Source organism: Aptenodytes patagonicus, chromosome Z (assembly GCF_965638725.1).
Source record: "Aptenodytes patagonicus chromosome Z, bAptPat1.pri.cur, whole genome shotgun sequence".
Taxonomy (NCBI): domain Eukaryota; kingdom Metazoa; phylum Chordata; class Aves; order Sphenisciformes; family Spheniscidae; genus Aptenodytes; species Aptenodytes patagonicus.
The window spans coordinates 12,091,686-12,107,914 of record NC_134982.1 but is presented as its reverse complement, the minus strand read 5'-3'; the positions used below and the strand labels follow the sequence as shown (position 1 = coordinate 12,107,914).

Sequence of the window (16,229 nt, the reverse complement as noted above, 5' to 3'; positions counted from 1 at the left end):
ATTATCAGTTTCAAATAATCCTCCTTAATTTCCTGGAATACTTCCATGTTACAAGCAGGGCAGCACATAAATCATTATCATCTTTCTCTAGACTGTTCATTATTTCATATCATGAACCCTACAGTTTCCCATTTAACAGAAATAATTCCCATATCTTCAGTCTCTCCTCTTATGAGAGTTTTCCAGGACTTTGTGCAGTTTTCTGGGCAGTTTCTCGGTTCCCTCCAACTCTGCAGTCATGCTTCTGAGCTGGGGTGACTAATTGCACACAGTTTCCCAATCAGCAGTGGGATGTCCCTTGCTTTCTGTATCAACATTAGAAGACTCTGTACCATAATCTTCTATACCATTTCTTATGTACCCTAACATTCATATGTAGATGTTCACCAAGTAAAGTTCCTTATGACCAGGGTGACATCCAGGTACTTTTTGCAGTTTAATGGCATGAGTTTAATGAGTTGGAATCAATTTAATAAATTTAATCAGTTTAATGATTTGGAACCTTATAAAGTGTACTTTTGTGACTATCCTCTGTTACACACATTTACATAACATAGCATCAAGCTCAAAAACTCAAGGTTTGCAACAAGACTAGCCTAGAAGAAACCAGGGGATTTTTCTCATATATCTGTTCTCTGAGGAGAGGAGTTTCTTTTTGCTGTCTGTGGAGTTTGGTTTTGGGGGGACGTACTCCCTCAAGTTGCACAAATTCTTGGCGTATGTGTGTGGGGAGAGGTTTTCTATGTTGCCACGCAAATTCTCTTCGTGGTCCCCCAAGAGATAAGAAGGTCCTCAATGTCTGACTAAGGTCTGGGCTGAAGGATGTTTTCCCTGGTGAATTTGCCTCATTAAATCAGTGAGGTCTGGTGGCTTGCCTCCATGAAAGAAGATTCCCCTTTTGTTTTGATGGGCAGGCCAAGAGGTTGTTGTGGTTTTTCTTTTCAACCTCAACTCATGCCAAGGCGAAAGCAGACAACAAGGCAGTAGACCAAAATACTGGCTGTCGAACATGCTCTGGTACAGAGGGGAATCACCTCTCAGTGCCTCCAGGACAAATACAAATGCATTGCTTCAGATTGGGGTGTTTCTCCACCATGCAGTACCAAATCATATCAGCAGCACAAAGCCTGGGAGAGGTCAGGGTTACAGGATGGAGACATTCTTTGGGGTCTCTAAAGCTTGTGCGAAGTCACCAACAGAAGCACAGAGAACAGAAACCCCAATGGGTCAATGACTACTATCAGTGCCTCAACAAGATATGGTCAAACATAAACTGAATGACGTGTGACTACAGCGTTCCCACCTTTGTGCATTAACCACCCTCATGCCATTGCTTGTCAGTGCCGGGACATACCTGTTTCTGGCAGCTCCTGTCCTCTCCTCCTCTGTTATTGTGCCATGAACTGGCTAGCCCTACTATACTAGGGTCTAGAGACCTCCAGGCATGTCCGAGGTCCCCCTGTGCTCCATGCCGCCCCACCCTTCCTCTGACTCAGTCCTCCCCCAAAACAGTCTAAGAGGAAACAGGGAAGGGAAGCACGTGGGAACGAAAAGGCTGTCAGGCTTACTGTAATAAGTCGTCACCACCTTCAGAGTGCTTTATAAATACAATAATTATAAATAGCAAGTGTCTGCAGAAATGAAAATGAGGCATATGACATGGAGCTGAAAGCAGGAGGAGACATCTGGGTAAGGAAGATGATCTCCTCAATGGCCATTTCAAGCACTATGATGTGCAGCTGGAGATAAATCTCAGCAGTAGGTTAAGTTAGATGTCACTGACTGTGGACAAGAGAGAACAATAGAAAACGGCTAAGTGCAGATGCTTCCTGAAATCCACTTGCTGAAATCCCCTTGCTGTTCTTCTGAAGGGTCAAGCTACAATCACTGCTCATGATAAGCCACATCCAGGCAAGAAATCCCTTAGAAGTGACTACAACTACTCACATACTAACAAGTGGTGAAGGAGAAGTCAACCAGAGTAAGCCAAACCCCAGGGCAGATGTGTCACTCCAGGTATCGATCATTAGAGTGAATTAGGCAAAGGCAGGGAAGATACGCTGTGTGGGCCAACAGTATCTTGGGACCAGAGATATGAATTATTTATACCTCCTACTGGATCTTCTCATATATGGGCTTATGACTCTACAACCCGAGTTACTGGGAAAGGTCTGAGGGTTGGACTACAGGGAAAAATGCCATGTAAGCAGGCTCTGGAACTAGCCTCACTATTAAGAACAGTAAATTGCACTGGCACAATGGTCCAGACAGGTCATTCTCCCTGCTGAGAAGGACATATGTGAGGACAGCTATGCTATCTGAGCTACATGGAAGACACACGACAATGCAGCATGAGGCACACGTCCCTGCTCTTTGCCATGGGAACCCCAGAGAGGGACCAAAAGAAGGTGGCCTGGTAAACACTTCAGGTGAATTGGACCTACTTGGCGAAAGGAGGCTAACTAAGCATGCGGTTGCTTCTGCACCATTGCAGGCAGAGCAGAACAGAGAAGAGCCTGCCGACTGAAAGCATTTAAGTCAGACTTCTCCAGAAGTAGTGGCAGCTGGTGCCAGTTTACAAAGAATAAGGAGCAGTTCTGGAGTTAAAACAAACCGATGAGATTAGTCTAACTATGTATGGAGCAAGGACTCTCTGCTCCCTTAAAGATAACACCTGAAGAGCTCGTTCCTTGAGGGTCAGAAGAAGCTGAGAGAGATGATCTAATTGGTGCTGAACTGGGTCTGTGTTAGCCAACACTCAGGAGCACAGATTTTCCACAGGGTTGACTGCATCACAGTCAAGCAACTCATCAGCTCAAACCTCACATCACAACTTGAATTCTCGTGAAAAACTCATTTTCCTGCAACTGTATGTGGGTTTTTTTCTGGCACCGGTATGCAAGAGAGCTCCTGAGTGTTTGCCAGAGCCACAGACGCTCAGGTGAGTCTCTTGTACATCTGGGAACCACAAGAAAGACAGACTCTCCCAGTCCAGTACCCATCTCTTGTCCATGTGTCCCACCCTTCAAGAACAGAGCACAGTCTAGTCACAGAGGTGACAGTGGGTCCCCGGGAAGTATCCGGTTAAAATCTGCTGTATATTTGCTAAGGTCTTCCCTACAGGCTCTGGGTTTTTGTCCTGTAACTCCCAGAGGAGAAAATCCCCTCTTGCCAGAAGGAACTGCTAGCTCTTATCACTCTGATATCTGTGCTACTGGCCCAAAAAGCACAACAGGGCAGTGACACATGGTCCCTGCTTCCAGGGAACATCTTGCGCTGGAGCAGAGAGCAGGTTTGGTGGTTGTTCCAGTTCCCCATCACATGCCAAGTGTCAGTACAAACCATTGCTGCTATCACTCAAATATTTATTACTTATCACTCAAAGGTACTGCCAGCCCCACACCCTCAGCACTGCACAAAGGCCAACACACAGTCTCTCTCCCAGCAAACTCAGAGGGTGAGCCTCAGCCAGAAGCTGCCATCACCTACATTATGGCCACTCACCTACATTATAGCTCTGCCTCCGATATAACCACCAGCAGCCCAGTAGGAAACAAAAAAACATTGTCTACATGACCCTGAGGTTGCAACACGACTGCGGTGGGGAGAGGAAGAGTTTGTGGACGTGCTTGCTCTTGCGCTCATCTTAACAGGTATGTCCCTGCTTTGATCCACTTCTTTCAGAAAATGAACATTAAAATAATTTTCATCAAGAGAGAAAACTGGAGCAGAATCAGGGACTAGAGCCATTTTGACAGCCTGTTTCTTTCTCTTTGGAGAGTAACCAGCTTTCAGATGAGTGCTAGGGCATGCATCGAACCTGCTCAGCAGATAACCCAACAAATCCCTGCTAAGGCTAGTTACCAACACAATTGTCATTGATCATTGCTATGGATTTCACCCCCTGCCAGCCAAGCTCCCTCAGCTCCTTCAAGCCTTATCCTGCAGCCTTTCACATAGCTCTGGAAGGGGGTGGACTTTTGGCTCTTTTGAACTTACAGACTGGACTGCCAGAAGCACTTTATCCACATCAGGACTCTTCCCATGAAGCAGCACAGGTAGCAGACAAGTGAGATTTCCCACTACCGGCTGGACTGCAATGGCTTCCACAAACACGGGGACAAAATCTTCTCATCCAGTACTGCCCTGCAATTCCACAGCTGACAGGGGCACCTCCACCTCCAATCCTCCACCTCTCAACCCCCCGGCACAGATCTCCGCATCTCTCAGTTTTGGTTTGCTTTTCTTGGGTTTAATCATCAGAACTGTGCCTACTGAGATAAGGTATCGCCCAGCATCTATGACCATAGAAGTGGCTTTGGTCTGAATATCTCAAGTTGACCCAGTTTATATTAAACAGAAGGGTAAAAAGCAAATAGCTCTGTAATTAAACCTTTTTAATTTTTAAAGAGCAGATCTCTGGCGTATCAGGGAGAACAGTTATAAAGCCAAAAAGAACAAAGAGCTTGGAGACGTACTGCAGAAAAGACTTTGAATGTACATCTAAGTGAAAAAAAAACATCTGGAATCACCAAGCAAGGTGAGGAAATTAGAAGAGCAGGGCTCCTGACCAACCTGAATGAATAACCACACCAAGGATATTAGAGGTAAGTAAAACAGCATCTTTGGTGCTGTTTTGGCAAGAAGAATAATATTGAAGCTGCGGCGACGACAGGTTAGATAATACAGAGGAAGGAGGGTGCAGAAAAGGAAATGAGCTTTTGAAGTGGAAACAAATTCAAGAAGGTTAATGCACTCAAGTCAGAGGGATCAAGAATATCTTGATATCAGAACAACGAAAGAATAGTTGCATGATCGCAGCTGGCAACATGGCTTTTGATAAAAATACCTGTGAGGAAAGAGAGGAAGGAGGGGAAGCTGTGTGGCTGGCAAATAATAAAGGTGAAGTCTGCACCTGTTTCGAAAGACAAAGGAAAGTGATTTCCCACATTAGATTTATCAACCTGCCCTTAGTACTACATAAGGCCTTCAGAAAACATTGGAAAAGAATAATAAGACTGGGAAATAAATGAAAACTGGGGCAAAGCACAACATGGGTTTGCAAAAGGTGGGCTACTGTCTGGCTATCAGGAATAATACCAGCATGAGATCTTGACTCACCAGGAGCATCAGACTGAAAGAAAATGAAGATCTCTGGGACAGAGAACTAATTTTTTATTTGCTATCACATCCTCAGACACCTGAGAGGCGGCAATGGAGCCGTGGGCAGGGCATTCCCAAGTCCACAGCATATTCTCCTGGGCTACCTGCACTTTCTGCAATGCAGGTCCAGGTCCCTTGGATCCAGAAAGCCAGCTGCATTTTAGCTCCAGCATTCTGCATCAGTGCAGCGAGGAAGACACACAGCAGCAATTAGATCTCCTTCCTGTGAATGATTTTGGTCAGCTCCAGTAACCAGAAGCTCTTGCCCATCTTTTAAGCATCTCAAGGCAGAGATTATCTGTGCACTCTCACTGCTTAACAGATGCTCTTGTAAGAGTGGCACCTACTAGCTAGGCACAGCCTGTATGTCCTGGGGAGCGTTCCCATCCCACACAGCAAAGGAGGCTGCATCACCTTCTTTTTATTCCTTTAGGCAAGAATCGTACACACAAACTATACACAACTTTTCTTCCACACCCCGACACAAGTATGTGTATCCTGCATAGGTATGTCCTGTTGCATGTCCTGTCCTCCAGCCCACAATGCACCTACAAACACACACGTGCTGTTGTTACCCGCCACCAAGCTCCTGCAGGAGCCTGTTCTGCAGCAGCACCACAAACGCAGTCTGGTACACACCTATAGGAGCAAATCCCGCTCCCTGCTCCCATCGGGCTGAATGGGACAGAGACCTGGAGACACCGAGAGGGCTCCCATGTCCCAGGGCAAGATAGGGAGCTGCAGTTCAGGAAGCCCTATGGTGCTTCCAGGACACTGTCACAGAGCTGCGAGCAGAATGCACTCTGCTCCGTGGTTTTGCTAGACGCCCTCTCCTTCCCACCTGGCACCCTGCACTGAAACTCTGGGTTTATCTTCTTCACTGGGTGTAAAGGCCAGAGAGCCTTGCCACTCCATCAGGATGGAGAGGGAACAACCAACTAAGAACCTGCAGCAGCAAAATGGTTCCTTCAGAAAACTGCTGCAGGCTGTGCTGAGGATCGCTCCTACCTCCACAAACCCCTTGGGGCTGCACACAGCACTGACCATCTCAGAGAACACAGTGAGAGGCTGGGGAATGACAGTACAAACAACACATTTACATTCCCTGACAATGACATCCCTGAATTTCCTCCCCCATGCCCTCTACCGCTGGTCTCTGACCCACAACCCCCTGTTCCTCCAGCTCTGCAATGCCCCTCACACCTGCCTCTTCTGCTCCACGGTTCCTCTACAGCTCTGCCAAACATTTACCGTTTTATCTACATTTTTCCTACCATCCTGTTTGCTCCTGACAGGCCTAAAGATGCTTTATCTGAATTATTCTTGAGTCACTGGAAAACTGCAGAAAGTTTTTGTGAATAGGCTAGACCTGCCAAGCTCGCTCTTTAGCAACACCGGTATATGAGGCTGTAGGTGTTTGGAGGTAAAAAAGCAGATCTCTACTTCCCCCATACTCCATACACCTTTACGACACCCATCAATCCAGTCCCCGTATGATCTGTTCCTCAACAGCCAATGCTAATGTAACTCCCATTAACACCACATTCCCCCAAAACACCTGCAATTGCAACCCCACATGGTCAGCATCTTCCATAACCCCAAAAGATTGCATCTGCTATTTGCTTATCCCCTTTTGTTACTACATTCCCATGTATACCCCTACAGCCACATCACTGTACCACACATACGGAAATCTCATTCCTTTGTACCTTTGCCTTATTGTTCTCACTGACTGTCCTCCTGAACATTGCCTCTCCGGCATCTGTACCCCTATCCCACATATACCCTTCTCTTTGTTCAACCCCTTCTCCCTTCGTGTTTGCAGAGGCAATTTGATGGAAGGATTTGTGCAGAGGGTGGGGGAGGGAAGAAGAAGGAAGGCAGGGAGGGAAAAGAGGGATTTGGCTATGACAAGACCATGTAATTAAGCTCTAGTAACTGGTACCCAGCCTAGACCCCTCATTTCAGTAATTAAAAATAGTAATGCCTCCATTCCTAGATAACCTTTCGCATCCGATCTGTAAAAAGAGGCAGGGAGAAAGCATCCATTTACACAGCCAGCACAGACACACCCTGGGCAACACAAAGACTCCAGCCTGCACAGAGCCCATGTGTCTCTTAGCAGAAGAGTGAGGTTTTACTTGCCACAGTATTTTACTCTAATGCCTTTTGAGCAATTGATTTACCAGTATTTAGAAAAAAAAAAAAAAGAAAAAAAGCCAAAAGCCACACTGACAGCAGCCTTTCCTCTGTCTGCGTCCTTTGTTTCTGGCTTTTCATGGAAGCGCTGTCTGTCAAAACAGCTTTTGAGCTGCACAGCAGCATCACCGCCAGGGATGCAGAGAGCATGGTAGCTGGTGGGACCAAAACAATCCGTGTGGGCTTGGCTGTCATGGCAGGCACAATGGAGAGCTGTGCGACGGCATTGTTGGGGCGAAGCACGGCTCGCCTCTGCACAACCAGCCCCGGACATGACAACTGCTATTTCATAGCTACAATGGACAAACACACATTCTGCACAGCAATACCAGCCTCCTCACTCGCTTACATCCATTATAATCACAGCAGCTCCAAAGCAATGCAGCCTCTGAAGCGACAAAACAACCCTAAAATCTTTTCAGCTTCATCGGGTAGCTGGCAATCTCTACAAAAACAAACCGGCCACTTTGCAGGACAACAAACGGCCTGAAAACCATCAGTATGACTAACACCCACCCCGATCATTTCTGCATCTCACCTTTCCACAGATCCTCCGTTCCCCGTCTCCCCTCACTGGACACGCTCTGCTCCGGCACTGCTGAGCACTCGGATTCCAGCAGGCTCTGTGCTCTCTCACCAGGATGCTGTGGGAAACACAAGAGTAAAAATTTTTTTTTAATTTTTTTTTTTCCACAGCTGCATCCGTGGCAATGCAGAGGGTCTGCGCAATCACATCTCCAATGCTACTGCTGCTGCTGCTGCTGTGACGTTGCTGCGTGTGAAGGAGCAAGCATGCCCACAGCACCGCCGCTCCGGCTTGCAATCAGTCCCTGTGGGACCTCAGACAAGGCAGGGGATGGGAGGGAGCACAGAAGGAGAGCAGGGGAGATAAGTCGAGCTGGAAGATGGAGGATTGATTCTTACAGGAATTGGGAAATCAGGAAGATAGCATAAGGAGAAATAAAAAGACTAAAGCTTATGCCATAAAATAGAGCTGCAGCACCTTATTCTGTGATGAGCTTGGGTTTCAGATGTTGCATGGTTGCAAGCTGCCTGATCTTATCTCCTGGCTTTGCAAAGGAAAGCAAAAGGAACCGGAGTGCTGTGTTCCTACCGTTGATAATGGCAGCCAGAGCCCTTGGAGATAAAATGCTAGTCTGCAAAGCAACGCACAGGAGGAGGATGGGAGGACTTATTACTGAGAGATCAGGAAGACTACAAGAAGCTTCTTGAAGCTTCTTTTATGTTTCTGCAGTGCCTTGTCCTAAAGAGCTTCACCAACAATATCTACACAGCATCCCTGAAACACAGCCACCCGTGGAGCAGGATGCAACCACCAGCACTTCCCCCGGTGCCAAACACACCTGCAGGGACAGGATGGCTGAAATCCCTGCTGTCACAGGGAATCTCAAATCAAGATCCCAGCAACTATTAACTACAGCTTGTGATTAAAGTGCTGCCCGTAACCTGGGCTAAATCCTGGCACCTCTGCATAGCAATCCACAGCAGATCTTCCTTCCTGAAACAAGGGATCACCACCTGCAAAAGCCCAGGCTCTCTTGCTATCCTGGGGCCATATGAAAGGATTTTGCCATCACCCCCTTTTACCAGAAGCAGCTGCAACCTGCTCCATAGGCAAGTCAGTGCAGTTCCTGACAGGGCACAGGTAGCTTCACCAAGGGACTCATGTGGCTACTTTTGTTTTTCTACCACAGTCTGGGCATGACCACACACCCCAGAAACTCAGCTGTGCTCCAGGCTGTGCCAGGAGGGATGTTTCTAGCGCTGGAGCAGCTGCCCTGAGACATCCATCCTGGAAGGACCACTCACATTACTGCACTTTGCCATTTAGCCCCACTCCTACAGCCACCACCCTGCGCTGAGCTAAGCAGAGCTCAGAAAACGGAGCGTCCACATTGGAAAAAAGCAACCCCAATGAGCCCGAACCAAACCCCATCTCCTAAACTGAGGGAAGCAGGTAAGTCAGAGAAGAGGTAAAAATGTCACACAGACACACAGTTCAAAGAAATGAAGAACTGTCATATGCCTGAGTACTTTTTGCTCTCTGCCATGATGCACCCAAAGCAGCAACCAAATAAAACAAATACAACAGCCCGGACAATACAAGACTTTGCAGAAGCTTCTGCCTCTGGAGAGGCCAACATAAAAAGCTATGCCAGAAAAATGTTAGACTCATTACTGGAAGCGGCTGCCAATTCTCTCAGACCCCAGACCACTAGAAACCTTTCAAATATCTCTTCAGGTAACATTCAAATGAGATTTCTGACTGAAAAGCCAGTGGCTTGGTGGGTGGCTCCCACAAAGGGCTCCAGAGGCAGGAGTGCAGGACTCCCCCCGATGCAGAGAGACCCTTCCAGCGAGACAAGAGAAAGGGCCTTGGGCTGGCTCTGGGCTGTGCAGCCCGTTCGCAATGCACTGGTGCCAGCATCGCAGATGCGGCTCTGCTACTCACCTCTGAAACACTGGGAACAATCCCTCAGCCCATCCCAAAGCTCAGGCTCCACAGGTCCTTCCCGAGAGGCCAATGCATCTGCCCCATCTGTGGTACTTCACACTCCCCAGCCCACCGCTTGCCTTTCCTCGCATGCTTGGGACCCGCATCACCACCTTGTCCCGTTCAAGCAGCAGGGACAAGCCCCAGGGAGGACGCAGGAGCGAGGGACGTACCTCCACGCCTGGCCATCACAGCAAGCAGAGAGCTAGTCCTGGCGGGCTCTGCTCCACCCAAGCAGCAGTAAATGAGACTATTTACTGTACTCCCATTAGCCTGCAGCCCCTAGACCCCCATATGGCCAGTCCCATTGTATTGTCAGCATTAATTAAAGCAGGCTCAAGCAGACTTCTCTGGCCTCTTCAGCTGGGACAGTCGGGGAGCAGCAGTGAGGAAGGAGACAGAGAGTCTCAGCTGTGGAGCTCTGTGCAGAACAAGGAGCGTTTGTTACCCAGGAGACTCGTTCCCACAGGAGAGAGAAGAATGGAAACTATTTCAGTGCCCTCCCCAGTCCTCCACAAGCATTGCCAATGCTGACGCCAGGAGGTATAAATGCTGGCAGGCTGAGTGCTTGCCTGCAACCCTGTCCCTGCCACAGGACACTGGCATTAACCAATTCACTGACAGCAGCAATGCCTGCCTTGTGTAGCAGACACGCACACCAGAGCAGATGGAGTCAGGGGGCTGTTTTGTTAAAAATCAGACAGAGCAATGCAGCAGAAAAGGGGCTCCCTGAGAAACACTCCCATTTACATATCTGTTCCCAACATAAACATTTGTATCCTCCTCCCCAAAAGACATTCAGCATGTTCCTCCCACCCCAAGCTCACGTGGCCTTGCACCTCTGCAGCAAGCACACCTTTGCTGCATCTCCCTCCCAGGATCTGCCCCTCTTAGCAACAGCGGAAAAAACTGATGTGCTGTCCCAAAGCTTCGTAGGTAAGTAAGAGATTACAGGCGCTAATGGGGAAGAAGAAAGCTCTTTCTTGGGGACTGTCTTCTAGGAGATGACTTCTCTTTGATCACAGAGATGAGTCGGTGCGAGAAGGGGAGCATGGCTGACTCCACAGTCTCATGCAAGGAGGGGAGCAGCGATACTGCAGGCTGGTGACTGCGCTCCTTAGAGAAGCAAGGTGAGGGAGATGGAGGTGCCAGAACATGCCTGCCCCTACAGTAACAGGGGTCCCTGTCATGCGTGGCCTGGAGAGGTAGGGATAGATGCTTCCCACACTCCCCAGCACTGCGGGGTGCAGCTTCGCAGGAGATAATTGCTTATCAAGTAATGTCAGTCTCATTACTCACAGGCATCCTGGGTGTCGGGCAGGGTTTTTGCCATCTCGCCTCCTTCCCCCTTGCTCCAAGGGTGTGAGAACTCAATGCACAACACATTCTCCCACCCATGAATTCCAGTAAGGAGGCGCATCCTGTTCCCCGTGCTGGGCTGCAGCAGAGCTCACCACTTCAGGGGAGCCCCATGTGCTGCACTCACACTGGACATGAGCCGTGTGTGTACAACAGCGCTTGCTGACAACAACCAGGACGCAAATAGGTCATCTAGGTAGAAAAAAGCCCAACACATTTTTGTCTTGGCCTCGGGCTCCTTCCTTCACGTACCATGCAGGAATTGGCTGCTAAGGTAAGCACACCCCCACATACAAGAACGAAGAAACCTTTCCACTTTTACTGCAGTTGTACAGCAAAATCATCCACCAGCAACCCAAGCCTCCCACCTATTCACTGCAAATCTGCTCCGGTGATCTGTGAACTGGAAACAGCTCAGCCCCAGATTCCACCCGGCTGCCTGGGCTGTAGCTCTGACACCAAGCACCGGGCAAGAACAGGTCTTTAACCACCCCTCACCGTCAGGCATGGTGCACAATCTGACCACCCTCACAGCAGCCAGACAGCCCCAGGGCTGCTGCCTCTCCACCGCAGCTCACAGCTATAACCCTGCACAGGGAGCTGCCTGCTGCCTCCTCCTAAAGGATGGATATTTTGACCTAGCCCTCATTACCTTCAGTGTGTCCATGCCTCTCAAGCAAACAGAAGGTGGTATGAGCAACAGCAAGCTCATTGCCACAGTGGACAACCTGTGCCTTGCTATCTGCTGGTGCAAACAGCACGAACATGCCTAGGCTACAGCTTCTGGCTCACCAAGACCCCATTTGTAGCATGGCCACAGGAAGGAGAGACATCTTCACTCTTTCCCATGTGCTGGACCACTCATGAGCAAGGTGGGAGCAGCTCAGTGCCTTCCCACCTTGCTCGCCCATTGCTCGTGGCAGAAATCCGAATCCCCAAGACACGGCAACCTTATCCATCACCACTGAGGCCGTTTCAGCAATGCCGGAGAGAGGGATGTTGGTCACAGCTGAACCAAGAGCACGGTCCTGCTCAACTAGAGCAAGGGAGACCAGAACACAGAGGCCAACAGGAAAGCAGGAGATGCTGGAAACTTTATAAAAATCCTCAGGAAGGAAAACCAAAATAATTTGCCATCCCTGCAAGCCCTGCCCTTCAAGGTCAAACAACATCTCTCTCTCAGACACACAGAGATCAATACAGGCTAATCATTACAAACATGTGCTTCACAACTTTTCTATTCGGTGGGAACAAATATGGGAGCTTTTGAATGAGGGGTCAAGAATCCAAGCAGATTGATAAAAGCACATGTTAGCATAGCGGCAATGCCTGCCCTCAGTCCTCACATTTCTCCAGGGGGTCGCTAACCGATCCCCACTGAGCCTGCCTTCCGAGAGGATCTGCGGGCAGAGGCACAGGAGTCTGTGGGGTTACGTCGGCCGCAGACACGTTCGCAACAGCAGGATTCACCAGCCCCCCACGATGACCCTGTCCCAGCGAGCCTTGCCCACTGCCCAGAACAGCAGTGCTGATTTCTTCAGGGCTAGCGACCCAAGGCAGGAGTCACACCTCCAAATAAGAAAATGGCTTGAAAAGAGAAAGTTGTTGCTGTTTTTTCCCCAAAATTGGACATTTCTTGTTGCTTGCTAACTGTCTTCTAACAGAATTAATTCCCCAAATTCATTCCTCTGATGTTTAAGAACATTCTCTAAATTTCCAGCTTATCTTTATCCATGCACAGCTCACCCCTATTCACTCATGTTCCAAAAATGAGCTTTAACGTCAGCGCTTATTTATCCAGCCTGTGTTTAAAGTTATGTCATCTGAGTTCTTTAATCACTTCGCATTAGGTAGGCTCTCCATTTCTTTGATCATACCCATATCCCTTCTCTGGACCTGGCCCAGTTTGCATACAGTCTTCAGAGAGCGACTGGAAATGTACAGAGTCTTCCAAGCAAGGTCTCACCATGCCTTAATATGCTGAATTTCCCCATCTCTGCTACAAATATTTTGTCCAACATGTCACGTTGGATGACATTTATCTTTTTCATGGCTTCATCATACTAGATGCTCACAATTATCCTGCACGTCACTGACAGACCCTGGGTTTTCCCCTGCCTCTCTCACTTTCCCCAATGATCCTCCAGCTGGAGCTGTTCTCATGCACACAACCATGCAATTTTGAACTATCCAGTTCCCATTTGTATTATTCCTTAAGGACATCCAAGCTCTTCCTGCTGAATAACCCTGAACTGCCTCTGATGATGCTTCCTAGCTTTGTGTCTTTAGGAAACATCACTAGTAAAATCTTACTTTTTAATGCTCAGAGCATTATTTGACTTATTGAATAGCTTCCATTTCGAGGCTTACCCTCTACTAACAACTTCCCTTCAGACCAGTAGTTCCTCTTTCAACACTCCTGTTATCTTCCTCTAGTCTGTTTACTGCTTCTTAGTTCTCAAAGGGTATTATGGATGGAAGAAGTCCACATGGGTTCAAGGGGAGGCAGGACAAGCACTTGAGAGATCCATTTCAGCTTACTAAACAGATAAAATACAATAGACTTAGCAAACGCCCTGGAAAAAAAAAAATTATTAGGATATGATACCTGCTTGCCCTGCTTCCCCCTCCTCCCTAGCTGACCACGTGCAACCACTTTTGGAAAAATCACACTGGGCAAGGTGGTTCCTTCATCCCAATCACTATCTTGATTTCCACCTTCCTGTACTAAGGTCGAATCCTTCCTATTGCTAGCGGCTGATGCCTTACTGCCCAGGAACAGAGGCTTTCACAAGCTCCATAAAAAGCCACAACTACCAGATAGGGCTACTGCTGGCAAGGCTCCCCGTGGGGCTAGGCTGAGTTCCACATACCTCTACAATACTGAGACGTCAACGGGAAAACCAAACGCAGCCAACAACCAGCTGTCTGTCTCCAGTCCCTTCCAGCCCAGGATTCCAGTATGTTCGTACTGTTTTTCTAGGAAAGTGCTGCTGTCAACACCGTACACGCAGGAGACTGGGGCAACACAGAGATGTGAATCACTTGGAAGGCTGTGGGAAAGGGAGAACCAATTTTACAATGCCAGTGCCCATCTTTTAGTCCTAGTACTTAGTACTGCTCAAGCAAGAGCACAAAGAAATAGCCGAACACCTTTAGGCAGAGGGAAATCAGGACAGAAACAACAGAGCAGCTCCTGAATCACACCTGAAGTCTCAGCTTCAATCTGATAAACAAAGCTCATAAAACTGTACAGAAAACCTTGAATTAAAGCAAAACCTGGACATAACTGATCCAGCCTGAGATTTCAGAGTGTCTGAAGCAGGAGCTCAGCTGTAACAGCAACCCTGCTTCCTAAAGTACTCGCTCTAACATTGATGATACACTAAGTGGGAATATAAACTCTTTCACCAATTAAAGCCTTGGCAAAAGGAGCAGAAAGGGTAGTAGTACAAAAAAAGACATGCCTTCTAATCTGGCAATCAATTGTTCTGAGCAGCCCATGGTAACAATGGATATCAAAGTGTTACTGGCTTCACTCCTATTAAAATTAGTTTTCAAAATGGGATCAACGTTGCCTCTATAGCACAATTTACCTAAACCATTAGTTTCACCATAACTTACTAGTTCCCCACTGCCATGAGGAAAGCCTTAAGTTGCTGCATTACATACTATATTGGAGCTGGTGAATTTGGCAGCCACAGTTCTGCTGTATCCACTGGTTTGTATTCTGACCTCAAATAACAATTACGTATTTCCAACTAAGCAGCTGAAAAGCTGCAGGGCTGAGCTGAATCCACAGCCCTGAAATGGTTCACTGTCTACATACTAAGTACAACCACAGATTGCTGTGTACACAGCACGCACTGCTCAAGGAAGGTGACTGCTTATGGTTCCCGTGATGTACACCAAAGTGACATTCCCTTCCCACTCCAGGGGCATCGCCTGGCTGACTCGAAGTGAGGGTGACTGCACTGCAAACAAGCCTCTGCTCAGAGAGACTGCAATGGAAGGGATGCGGCAGGGAAGGGGCAAGCGAAGAAAAACATCACTGTTGGACACATGAGAGGCCACATCCAAGAATGGAAAAAGCCTCCTGCCCTCCTGCTTCAGTACTGAGTCATAAATATTCCAGTTTTCCAAGGCAACAGCAAGTATGAAAACTGCTTTGGATTTCATGCAGAAAACCCATACTCACCTCCCTCTGTGCATGCCGAAACGCTTCTCTGCCATCACTGCTCAGGGCAACAGCAACAGTCAAGCAGTGAGAACTGTCAACTCACCACAGTCAGTCCCCAGCAGACCTCCCTGTTCTCAAACACTCCCACCCACCTTTGCAACAAAACCCGGGGAGCACATAACCACCAGCTGATTTATTAGAGACACGTGATATTAATTATGGTTGTTTATACTGATCTTTTTCCTAAGTTTCTCCATTTACCACCCAAACTGGACACACAGTCCTGCTCTGCAGTGTTACCTGCCCCAGCTGGCTATGTTTTAGTGGCAAATAAAGCAATGTCTAAACAGCTTGTTCTTCTGCAAAGCACTCTGTGATTAAAAGAGACTATTGAAGGTACGCTCAAAAACCACCCAGTAGCAGCAATGCTACAGCACAATATTGGCGGGCATAGGACTCCAGTGCCACCCAAGAGCCTGCCTGTGCTCCTGAGCACCCACATCCCAGTAGGCACCTAGAAAAGCTGCAAAGGGGAGAGGAAACAGGACCACTGAAAACTTCTGCTAAAAAGCCTCTGTAATATAGGCTTGTAACTAAATCCTGGAGACCCCGTCCACCACTTGTGCATTTAACCTGCTGGCTCTCAAATGGAGAGGTTGTTTTCTACTTTTCATCTGTACCGTCTACAGTACCGATACTGTTAGCTGAAGGGATGAGGTCTATACATAAGCAGCAAATTGACATAAATTACAATCATTACCACGACACCTCACACAGCACAGATTGCACATCCTCACCCAGAATCATCATGCG

The 16,229-nt window shown here is 48.0% G+C and overlaps 1 protein-coding gene across 11 annotated transcripts in view; it reads right to left on the bottom strand.

Moving 5' to 3' along the window:
• Positions 1–16,229, bottom strand: part of RUSC2 (RUN and SH3 domain containing 2) — a 54,624-nt gene that overhangs the window by 29,650 nt on the left and 8,745 nt on the right. For 4 of the 11 annotated variants that reach the window (XM_076361950.1, XM_076361942.1, XM_076361953.1 and 1 more), the window contains exon 1: positions 7,901–8,176. The exons of 1 other annotated variant lie outside the window; for it this stretch is intronic. The gene's annotated coding sequence lies outside the window, so the exon portion shown is untranslated. Of the gene's footprint in view, positions 1–7,900; positions 8,177–8,365; positions 8,386–8,476; positions 8,494–9,835; positions 9,854–14,109; positions 14,290–16,229 lie in introns of those variants that run through there. 6 more of the 11 variants (XM_076361943.1, XM_076361945.1, XM_076361946.1 and 3 more) reach the window with 5 other exon arrangements.